This window comes from Bacillus rossius, chromosome 18 (genome assembly GCF_032445375.1).
Source record: "Bacillus rossius redtenbacheri isolate Brsri chromosome 18, Brsri_v3, whole genome shotgun sequence".
Lineage (NCBI taxonomy): Eukaryota > Metazoa > Arthropoda > Insecta > Phasmatodea > Bacillidae > Bacillus > Bacillus rossius.
In genome coordinates this window covers 26,143,938-26,156,927 of record NC_086345.1, presented here as the reverse complement: position 1 = coordinate 26,156,927, position 12,990 = coordinate 26,143,938, and the positions used below count along the sequence as shown (strand labels likewise).

Below are 12,990 nucleotides of genomic sequence, written 5' to 3'. Positions count from 1 at the left end.
TGAACGCCATGTTTCCTAACCTAACGATTCACAATAGCAGAGAGTTGGTCGTGTGCATGGGAGCGAGGTCGTGCGCACAGGAGTGAAATGAATATATTTTATTTCGGTCGCGTACGCATGGCACAACAGCCAATGAGAGAAGAGCAGGTATTTTTTTTTTTGGCGGGACTAGAAATATGTTTATATTTATTAACCATATTGTGGTAAGAAAATGTCGAGATAATAAAAGTATCATCGTTATTTTGAAAGTTAATGTTTATTTACTAACACTGCTGACAGATGTCGCATCGTTCGCGAAATTTCATTGGCTGAAATTAACGGTAAGAATTCAATTGTGAAACGATTTCGCAGTTCGCACAAGTCGTGTGCACAGGTCGTGTGCATGGCTTGCTATGCACTCGCTTAATTTTTTTTAATTGTGAACCCCAGCCTAAGTCGAGCCAGCGCAGAGCGAGACCTGAGCCTTTGAATATATATATACTGTATAGAAGTCGCGAGTGGATAGGATTTACTCTACGTTTTTCAGAAGCGTATGATGAGCAGCTTGGGAACTTCACCGCTGCAGTGCGCTGCCGTAACGCCCTGTATCGTCTTATGTTGTTATGTACACGTTAGAGCGCAGCACTGTCGCTCGCTGTCATTCCCCACACCCCTCATCCATCATTCACTGCAGCTCAACGTCGTTCAACGGGAGGGGGAAGGGGTGTTTGAAGAGTTCGACACTTGTCCGCCAGGGACCACCACAAGTCGATGCCCTAGAGATGGTGGCGATTGCGGCGGTGAATTAACCAACTACCTCAAAACCGTATTAGAAATTTTAACCTGGGCTGGCGACTTCTATACAGTATATATATTCAAAGCCTGAGCGCCGTCTGGAACACAAGGGGGAAAACAAAGTCCTAGCCTCTGTGGAGCCTGAAGGCTGAAGGCTGAAGGCTGAAGGGTGTGGAATTCCCAGAACTGGAGTCCTCGGCCCAAGGGCGCACACACCCTTTTGTCCTCCGAGGTGAAGTTGGTCCTTGCAGCCCAGGACAGAACAAGAAGTAGGAGTCCAAGACGGAGGGGGTAAGGGTAGGTAAAGTGGTGACTGACAGGTGTATAGCCCTTGTCTAAATGGATAAGGGGTTTGGGGGAGAAAAAGGCGGGGGGGGGGGGGAGTGTGGTACCGAAGGAGGGGGCTGGTTTTGTGTTGTCCCAGCCCAGTGGAAAGAATTTTTTTTTTTCCTTTCGGTCTGCGACGACGTCGAGTCTCGTTCCGTTAAATTCCAAAAGTCCAGTTCAAGTGGCATCAGCCAGCTTAAAACTGTATATATATATATATATATATATATATATATATATATTGTTTCACTCTTAGTTAATTGGTAAAATGAAACAAAGACGTAATTGTGTTTCTCTATGTAACGAAAGAAACAACATTTAAAACCCTTATTTCAGGTTCTTTTTTTCTTCTTCATATTTTTACAAGTAAATAGATAATATTCTGTTGAAGAAAGTATAGTGTTCACAATAATCATAACCCACTCTCACCTTTCATTTAATTAAATGTCACAATAATTTGTAGGCTTTTGTTTATATCGCGCCAAAGACAAACACAAAGAAGAGTTCGCACATGAGCGAAATGGTTTTCTTTACATACATACATACACACACACACACACCTATATACACACATATACATACATACACACACGTGAAAAAAATAAATCTTGGCTATCGGTACGAGTCCAGTACGGAAGTCCATGAGAACGGAAACGTTTGACACAAAAGATTGAGCGGCGTGCTAATTGGAAGCCGCCCCACAACACCCAACCTGCGGACGAACGGGTTCCCTTCTGGTAGGGGAGGATGCAAGAGGCCGGGTGTGTGCGGGCAGGTTTTCCCAGAGGCAGTGAACACCAGAACCAGCAAAACAGCAGAAATAGCGAAAAATCTTAATATATATAAATCTCGTGTCACAATGTTTGTCCTCAATGGACTCCTAAACCACTTAACCGATTATAATAAAATTCGCACACCATGTGCAGTTCGATCCAACTTGAGAGATAGGATAGTTTTTATTTCGATTAATGGTCTTAATAATTTATTATTAATAATAAACTGATTATCAATGTTGATTGGTGTTTAAGCCCGGGAAACAGTGGGCACTTCGTCTCCATGACAACGCTGCGTGCTCGAGAGTCGGGAAACCATCGGTGCTATTCGTTTTTTCCTTCCGTACATTACAAAGCATTGTATTAAGTTTTTGTCAAAATTAATTAATTTTCATTTTATTTCATTTATTATAACTGTAAATAAGAGATTTGGTCTCATTTCCTCCCCCATTAATACAACCGTGCGAAGCCGGGTCGGGCAGCTAGTTACTTTATATTTTTTACTATCAATAAGGCGGGTGCAACCACACGGCAAGAGTAACAGTCGGGGAACCCACAAACTGTTCCCTTTCTTCGCTAGCATACATGTGAGTTTACAATAATCTTTGCAATCAATTGACATAGGGTACAAGCAAATTTAATATAAGTATATATATATAAGTATATACATGACGGGGGTTACCCCCTCCACGTGAGTTGGCAACATTAACACCCGGGTCATGGTCCGTTAAAATTATTGAGTAGGTACCAAAAGAGAGTCGGCGAGCCAAATATGAAAACTTCGTTATAAGAGAGACCACCCCCCCCCCCCTCCTCACCCCGGGAAAACATATTTGGTGAACTGTAAAACGGTCACAGTGGAAAGTAATCGTCCGAAGTGTTTTTTTTTTTGACGTGATAACGACTTGTAAATCGAAAACGCCGGCCGGCTGCACGCACGAAAAAATTGTCACGTTCCGCCTGAGCCGAGAGTGCAAGAACCGGGCCAACCACCGTGCGAGAAAATCTTCTATAATATCAAGCAGGTTAAGGCGGGCTTTATTAACTAATTGATCGTGATTACATTTAAACAAATTATTTAAAATCAAATTTGCTAAAACTTTAAATAATATTTGAAAATTAAAAAGTATGCAATTTTTCATCAATGCCTTTTATGACGTTATCACGTAAAATTATCGTCCGTAAACCGACTTTGCAGACAACCCCCTTTTTTTAAAAAATAACCTTGGGAAAACTGGCATTACAAAACATTAACCCCCTCACAAACATTGCACTGGACCGCCGCCTCTCTCTCTCTCTCTCTCTCTCTCTCTCTCTCTGCGCTCTCTACTTGGACTCACTTCCCCCCCCCCCCCCCTTCTACGGCTGTCTCGATCACAAACTGTCCGCGAAACAAACGGAAACGCTAAGGCAGCGAGTCTCGACCGGCAAAGAACGCACAGAGACTTGCTGATCCGACGACTGCAGTACGGGAAGAATCCGTGAATGATTGAAAGGTTCCCCCGCTGAGGTTTCCTCCAAGTCCCTGGATTCTGATTGGGTAGGACCCGTACTTGGTGGTGGTGCTCCGATCGCTCGGATCAGACTCTGAAGGGTTCCCTAGCCCGATGCGGAGTCGACGTGGTGAGCGACGACACAGCTCCGGTGCTAGCCTTGACAGCTGGCAGAGGTTGGATAGAGGAGTCCCAGTGTGATGTAGGCGCCAGCAGTTGCTGATGAAGTCTACAGTGCTCAGGACGCAGCCAACTGTCTGGTCAGCTGAGTGAGGCTGGGGATGTGAAGGTGGTGTCTGCTGGGATGGGTAGCCTCAGCCCCCTAAAGGCTCGTACACACTGCGCTGACGTTTCGTGTTAACACGCATTAACACGTGTAAACACATGTTAACACGTGTTGCAGAAAAAAGTCGTCATGACTTTTATATGGGAGTGCGCACATTGTTGTGATGTGACGTGTTATGATGTGTTATTGCGTAAGCTGACGCGGAGCGCGTCATAACACGACATTACACGCGTCACAACAATATCTAGGCTCCCAGATTTTCGTCAGACGTGTTATGCGTCAGACACGAGTATGGAGGAGCAACTGATAGAACTTGTGCATACGTACGAGTTGTTGTACGTTTTCAACAATTTAGTAGCTTATAAAACTTATTTTTCGTCATGCGGTAGTACATTAAGAACCTCTCCTCATCGTCCAGTAGTTGAGGCATCAAATGATGAAATTCGCCAACAATTGGCCTGTCTGCGTTTATAGGATGCACCCACTCTCGTTCCTTTTTTTTTATTTAACATGATGCATACTGCTACTGCACAATCTTCTTCTTCATCAAGTTCATCCATAAGTACAGTGATTTCAACCATTTCAAATACCTGTCACAAAACCGTGCACCCTGTTCCGTATCAACACGTCATCTGACAGTATCAGAACAATGTGCACACTTTGCCGTGTTATGTCGTGTTATGTCGCAATCTGACGTGATGTGATGACACGTGTAAACACGTGTTAACACGAAACGTCAGCGCAGTGTGTACGAGCCTTAACACCTCTCCTGTCTCGCGTATACGGCGTGTTCCGTATCCACGCCCATGTGGGCCCCAGGTCGGTATGGCTCAGGCTAAGAGAGCTGGGTCAACAAACCAAAAAGGGGAGAAATCCCTTGAGCAGTCGTACTCGACAACTGCACAACGTTAGTGTCCCCACATGCGGTTGAAACCAAAACCAATCATTTTACAAACTTTAATTCCCTCAAATAAACAAAAAAAAATTGCTGAAATTTTTTTATTAAATTCTTTAAATGGTTCATGCAATGGGGAATTTTCGATTTGATACAATTTCTTGGACATATATAGGGACTGGAAAAAATTCGCGAGTTCAATGACCTTCCGGATAGACTCCACGATCCTCTGCCTACTTGGGCAAACGGCGCCTGTTCATTGGGTGCTGAATTTTGAGGTGTCTCAAGTGAGTAACTTGTGATTGGATACTTTATTGACTGATGGTCTCTAATTGGCCAAGAGTCCTACATATTAATAGTGAATCAATAGCAGAAGCGGCACAACGGTATAATTATTTGAATTTTAGTATACCACGAAATGAACCCGCTAATTTTTCCGGTCTCTAGACATATACAATATCATTTGTCCACTGTTTTTTTCATTAGGGGAAAAAAATTCAAAATTGCCAAATAAGAAATTTAAAATCAAAACATAAGTTCACAGAGGAAAATATCTAATTCAGCTGATGTCGAACAGACGGACCCAGCGACGAAACTTCAAACAGGCATTATGGACAACACGACAGACGAAAATATTCCTCGGAAGGAATTTTAAGTCATGAGAGAAATAACAGCACGGACGGAATAGAGACGGGCTGGGCTAATGATAATGACGAGACAGTTCCGACAAGAACAGTGAATGCAGACAGACAACAAACCTGGACAAAGCAGCAAACATACGAACCCGACGAGTTTTTAAAGTTTGAATGTGTTCGTTTGTGCTGTATTCATTGTGTTGTCCACAATACCTGTTCAGTTTCATAGTTGGGCCCATCTGTTAGACGTCAGCTGATTTAGTCTTGTTCTCTGTGGCTTTATGTTTTCATTTTTATTTCTTATTTTGCATTCTTGAAATATTTTTTCATAGTAAACAGTGCAAAACTGCAATGGCGTATGTCCAAGAAATTGTATCAAATTAATATTTTATTACACTTTGAAATAAAATACGAAATATGAAATATAGACACGGCATCGTCTCTTAGAGGTCATAAGAACTTTAAACTGTAATATTTCTTATTATATTTACTTTTCCGAAATATCCCCCACTCCCCTTTTCATAATACATTTTCAGGTGGATATGCTGTTGTATTTTGGAATAAAAACATAATATAAGAGCTAGTTGCATGTTCAAAAACAGGAGTTAGACATTACAAACTCAAATAAAAACTAACAAACATATTACGTATTAGTGTGAACCAGTTGGAATTAAGGGCAAAACATACATCGTTGTCAATCTAAGAAAAATATACAGGAAATTTCTTTACATTAGTACCAGTCTTAACGAACATTTACACGTACTACAGACCATACCATAACCCATTAGCCTTACAGTGTGTTAGTTTTTGCTTACCGTCTCTCTAAATACGCACACACACAGTTAAAGGTGTATAGGCCCTATGAGTCACGTAGACTTAAGCATTCAAACTTCGACAGTCTTATTTCTTTTAAGAGGTACGGAAATTTCGCGCATTTATTTGGTCGCAAGCTAGAACGTAAAACTTCATACTCTTGCGCTGTGTTTGATTGGACCGCAGTTATTTAAATACGCCCTTCTGCCAACGATGCCCAGGTAGTAGAGAGAGAGAAAAAAAGCAAACCACTGGTAGAGCACACACAGGGCTAATAATTCTAGCCTGACGCCGGACGAATTCGTGAAATTTCCGTGTCTCTAGTAGGTCTACTTACAAACGGTTAATGCAGAATTGTGTAACACACATGTCATGCTCTCGATATACATGCAAGGTTTGAAAAATTAATTGCTCTTCAAGGTTGACCATCAAAATTAATATATTGAAGTGATACAACCTATTCATACACTTTCAATTGTAATTGTATTAACCAATGCATAGGGGCATACACATTTCGCGAAAAGATTCTAAGAGTAGCTGAAAGTTAAAACACTGTAGCATCGTCTGTGTTTTGTGATTGGGTGAGTTTCTTTCAAGTGTATGTTCAATGTAACAACACCAATCACAGTAATTCAGTGCGGAAGCAAACGCGTCCTGAGTGGCTCGGTCAAACAAGGCAACGACTTCTCTCGCAGACAGGCGCCAATCACAAGAAAGAAACCGCTGGTGCGGGTATACTTTGTTCCAGTCTAATAGGCGTTCACGTTTTTTCGCGAAAAATGCCTGCCCCTACCAATGCAGTTTTATCGCAGAGGCAATAATACGAATTCATGAATGTAAAATGATTAAGGAACCTAAAAGAGAAATTTTTTGTCTGTGCTTTAACGACAGAATTCATTTGAAAACGAGTTGCCATGAAATAGTTTGTAATAATAACACAAGAACGATGTTGCAAATTTGTGCAACACACGGCTATGGTTATTTTTACATACATGAAATACAATTTTTTTTTTCTCGAGATAATACTGAGTATTTCTAACGAATACTGGCGCCATGATTTTATATTTTAATTGATGTTTCATTCAAGCATAATTTTTTTAAACCATGGAAAAGATAATCGATTGGTATTTGATTTGTTTTATTATGGTTACTAATGTGCGCAGTTAATACTGGAAAGCTATTTGGGGGAACTGTTTACAAATAACTTTAACTATTAGAGAATATAAAGCCATAAATTCCCGGGTAAGAATCCAAACCAAGTATCACTGCGAACACTATTTTGTAGTGATATGTACAGTTGTTTTCATGTAAATATAAAAATTACAAATTTCTGTAATTTTACATGACCACTTCTGTTCCTTTGGCAAACAAAAAATTTACCGTGTGCCCCGCTAAACCCTGTTTAATTAATTCCTCGCTTGTGCAAGGCAGGAACAGCTCGGGTGAGCATGGGAACTATGCATGGGCGATAGCTGTCCCAGTTACGTACCTAATTCCAGAGATAACGGCACGCCGTGTTTTGTTTTCCGGCCGGCGGGCAGTGCGGCCACTACTTCAGCTCCAAATAAAACGTGTATCGACCGTCGAAATGGGGTAACACACAAAAATAAATTTGCTTCTAAATTGCCAGTGCTTCGGGGCAGAACATGATTTCTAATAACTAGAGACCTGCAAAATTCACGGATTCATTCGGTGATAGGCTAGAATTCAAACACATATACCTCTTAGATGATTTTGCTATTGGCTTACTGTTCATCTGGACGAATCTCAACCTGTTATAAACCCTCGACCAAAGAAGGATCGAATCACAGACAAACCAGCTGAGACGACTTACAAGTCGGCAGACAATGAACTTGCGTTATTTGCCCGAGTGTACAGGGGTATGTGTAGTCTATCCTGAAGGCTATCGAAACCGCGAATTTTGCAGGTCTCTACTAATAACTTTCTCATATAACCATATACAATTGTTTTATCTAAGACTATTTTTCTATTAAACATTGAACTTAAAGGCTACATGTTCGTATTTAGTCTTTATATTAAAAATCTTTTTTTTAAGTATGTCATTCATAAATATAGAAAAAAACTGGTTTTCCAATAAATAAAAAAAAACCTCTGTTTCCATGGCTTATGAAAATATATTAATAAGGCTTTCTTTCGTTAAGTAATGTTACTTCATAAATTTATTCAAAACCATGTGACAACTTCGCGCACGCGGGGATAAACAAAAACATATGTTTTCGCGCGGAATTGTGCTGAATGTGCGTCGAGTTTGCTTTCTGCGAAGTTTTGATTTCCCCTCAGTATTGTGCTTTACCTAAACTGTCGAGTCGACGCGGAAAAGTTAATTGGAAGATAAACTAAAATATCCTAGTTTATGGAATGAATCGACGGAAGAATATAGAAAGGCAGGATATTCAGGGCAATCAATGCCTGAGATTCAATTCCAAAGAAAATTTTATCAAACATCCTGAAATAATCCGTAAATTCGGTTTCGTCCTCACGAGCAATTGCTTCATCAAATCACGAAACTCTTCAAATTCTTAATTGCTTTTTTATATTAATTTCATGAAACTCGTTTATTTAGTATTTTTTTACTTTTACCCACTGCGGGAGCCAGCAGAATATTATCATCATCATCATCATCATCATCGGAATCACCACGTCTCCCCGACATCGCGAACTATTTAATTATTTATTTATTTAAAATATTTATTTATTTTCTTAGCACCCAATAGACTCAGTTGATGAGCAGTGGCTCTGAATATAGGGATTGTCAACATGATTACAATTTTTATGAAATACATGTACATATGATTACATACACTATTTCTAATATAAGTACGTACAATATATACATTAGCTAGAATAAAAAGTTAATTACAAATTTCTAATAATGGATATTATTTTAAACAATTAAAATAAGTATGTATTAATTAGCGTTTTTTTTTTTTAACATTAGATCAATCTGTCCATTTCTAGTCATATTCACATAAGTCACCGTAGTTCACATCATAGTCTGGCCACCTCGCATAGCGTTGCTGTGTGTGTGTCCTCGGCTTCACACAGCCCCGGGCGCCGAGTCGTGTTGACGGCGGGCGAGGCCTCGATCGCCGGGAGAAACCCAGCAGAGCCGGCGAACCCGTCTCAACCAAAATATTCATCCCACCCGAGTCTAACACAATTATTAGAGACCGGAAAAATTCGCGGGTTCAATGTCCTTTAGGATAGACTCCAATATCCTCTGCACACTCGGGCAAATGACAACTGTTCATTGGCTGGCTGACTTGTGAGTCGTCTCGACTGGGTGGCCTGTGATTCGACACTTCTACGAGTGAGGGTCTCTAATTGGCCCTCAGTCCTCCAGATTAACAGTGGACCAATGGCAGAAGCAGCACTAAGGTATAATTATTTGAATTTAGGCATAACACGAAATGAACCCGCGAATTTTTCAGGTCTCGAACAATCATTCACCTGTTGACATTATTTATTTATTGATTGATTTATTTATTTATTTATTTATCGTCTTTATTGGTGGCGAAGATAAGGCAGTACGCCTTTTCTTACACTCAACCACTTTTCTGCAATTACATCAAATAGTGGAATATTAAAAATTAAGCTTGATATAAGCATATGAATTACATTTTTCGCTCAAAAGTTGTTACGTGTTTAGAATGTGCGATATATATATATATATATATATATATATATATATATAGCTAAACTTACTAAATGCCAATTGATTATATGCCAAGTCGACAAATACCTTGGATCCCATTCTATTTTGGAATAAACAATGGAACGCGAAGCTAAATTCTGTGGTGGTTCGTATGGAATGAAATAAATATTCTAAACGTAGCGATTAGTAGCTCATTAAATATCGAAGATAATAATTCGTTTAAAGTCTGTATTGTTGTGTGTGTAATATAAAGGAAAATTGTCGTGGATACGAAACCAGTACCTATGCATGAAAGCCCTACTGATCAGCTATACTAGCCGCAGTAACACACACCTAAATTCAAATTAAATAAAGACCAACATTTCAAAACAACGCCTTTTAAGCCCTAAACGGAACATGTATTCATTGGCAGGTAGAAAACTGTAAGCTGACCGAAACGCAATAGCTGAGGATTATTTTTTTTTTTTAATTGTGAGATTTACTTAGGTTATGATTAATAAAAGCAGTACGGTTAAAAAAACAACACGATTAAGCTCAGTATTTCCAACTGAACGCGAAAGTAAACGTAAACGATTACCTTACACCTGCAGTACGTTTCAAAAAAATCCTTCGGATACATATAAAAGACGACATGCTAAATAGGCCTATACATTCTCATAGACACATAATCTGATTTAAAACTGAAAGCAATAATATGAAACACGCCACTTTTCCAATGCATATTTTTTCTCGCAATGTATGTACATATTAGTAATTTTTTTTAATGTGCTAAAGTTTAAAATTTTAGGGACAAAAATTAAGATTAGTTAGTCTGAACTTAGTTGTTGGATTTCAGGTTTTGACTGAATCAGTCCATAGTTTGTTGAAAACACTTTTTTTATGTGTAACATCTTAGCTCTCGGTATACAGAATTTGGTGGGAGTAATTTCGTGAATGGAACGGAAGTCTCATGGGACGGAAATGTGTAACAACGGTGCTGCCATCTGTGGCGGATGACGCGAACCAAAGTTTAAGTTTTTTTTATTTATGCATGACATTTTTTTTCCCTTTTGGTGATTAGAAAAAATAATTCTAACGCCCGTCAAAAATCTAAAAGATTTCATCTTGTAGCCTGAATACTACATGCAACGCCAAAAACGTAGGCTAAGTAGATTTCGCGAAGTTCCAAGTTATAACCGCGCCAGGTTTACTGCGTGTGCAGAGAGCACATTATCATGTTTAAAAAAAATGAAGGGAAAAAAAGCCGGGTCGACTTCAGAATTTTAGCATTTAATGAGGGACATAATATTTATTCATTACGTGTACATACTTGCGTTGCCTTTCGAACTAAGCCGTAATAACAGGCATATTTCGGCACTTAAACGGTATTTTTCCTCCCAAAAAAACTGGTTTTCTTAAGATGGTTACACACCAAGAGAGAGAGAAAAAAATAAATTTACGTGTTCCCAAATTTATGTATTTTTCGCGGGGGGCAACGACCTGTGTGTCATAAAACAGCTTTCCTTGCAAGCGACAAAAAAGGGTTTGTTGGAACACGAGCCACAGAAATGTTTCGTTGCAGCCAAGAAAAAGGTTTGTGTCTTGGCGTGTGCGGTTACAGTAAAATGAAACTTGCACTGCCGTTACAATAGCGTAAGAAAATTGTGGCCGCGCAGATCTGTAATGAAAATTTCCCTGATTTTTCTTCTAACTTTCCATCATGGACTTGGATCCGGGGGGAGGAAGGGGGCAGCTGCCCCCCCCCCTTTTCTAGAATTAAGAAGCCCCTCACTGAGGGCCCCGCTTGTTCTTACATTAAGCATAACTATGAAACAGGTTTGATGTCCAAAACTATGTTCTATGGAAAATATTGCTTTTTTTTCTGCTTATTACACGCATATAGGCCAACACGCAACCCTTTTCCAGAGATGACTCGCGCCGAATAAAACTCACGCCCAAAAAATCCCCCCCCCCCCCCTCCGAATTTATGCGGGCCCCCTTGCCAATCCAACACAAATTTACTACGTCCCTTGCTTTCCATGACCACGATTACAAATTTCCTTGTACAATTTTATTTTTATTTTTGGAAAGAAATTTTAAAAAAAATCTAGCTTTCACCGAACCCCACGCCTGGTCTAGTTCTCTCCCCATTTTCTTTATTTCCGACAGAGCCTCTTATCTTTGTGAACATGTTAGGACTGACATAAAAAAAAGTTATTACGAAACCATTAAATGAGGACTTGTTTAGTAAAAAAACACATTTTATAAAAGATTATAGATAGTTATATTATGAATGTATTAAACATCATGTACAAAAATACGAACTATTATTTTAAAAAAAAAACTATAGGAGACTTAACACCTTAACCATGAACTCAAAAGAATCATCTCGGGACTATGCCTAAACAAACAAACAAACAATAAACTAGTGGAAACATCTTAGTCCTAAGTCCAGTTTGCATATCTGGGCAACGGCAGAATGGAGCATAACGCCCCCACCCACACCACCCACCCTGACTTTTACTATCACTGGGGGAATTTCTATGGCTTTTCCGGGATTTCGATTAAATTCCCTGACTTTTCCATCACCAAATGCTTACTTTCCTGGCTTTTCCTTGATTTTTTTACAGAATTGTTAACGACGAAGTTGGCTACTATTGTTATAGCGCGTCCCGCTCTTACATTGCCGCGCGGAAGAAAATAGTCCCTCCCTTTCTAACACACTGCCATCGCCGCGAGCGCTGTCTTGTATCTACGAACACTGTTGCCAAATATCACACGAATCTGGTAACAAAGGTATGTGATATGTTTGTGTTTCTTTATCGAATGCACGTTACACATTTTTAATACGAATTCGTATTAATGGATGTGTCTGAATTGTTTCTTATTGTTTTTTTTAAAAAAGGTGATTTATTAAAGATTTATATTTTAATTTAATTTGAATAAAAACTTCGTTTAGATATTCTCTTTTCTTTGCCCTGAATCAAAAGGGTTTTCACACTGTGGATTGGAGTTCACTCACGCATTCACAGCACGAATTAATTTTTAAGGCGGTCATCGAAGCTTATTTTAGAATTAATAATATCGTTATATTATCTTGATTTGTGAGATAGGGCGTGTTTTAACACAAACGCAGTCGGCATTCATTTGTGTCGTACTCCATCAATAGCAATGTAAATGCTAAAAAAAATATTTAAAATAGCCTACAGGCGTAACGTAATTTTTAAACAAATATATCACAGTAATACAAAACTATGTAATTTTTGCATACATAAAGTTTTTAGTTAATTTATAATAAAATACACATGTTCCAAAAAAAACTAATTTTTCTTAATATTT

General features: G+C 39.2%; 1 protein-coding gene across 3 annotated transcripts in view; it reads right to left on the bottom strand.

Annotated features, from left to right (window-relative positions):
* LOC134541199 (BAH and coiled-coil domain-containing protein 1) overlaps window positions 1–12,990 on the bottom strand; it is a 279,429-nt gene that overhangs the window by 256,829 nt on the left and 9,610 nt on the right. The gene's annotated exons all lie outside the window — the stretch shown is intronic.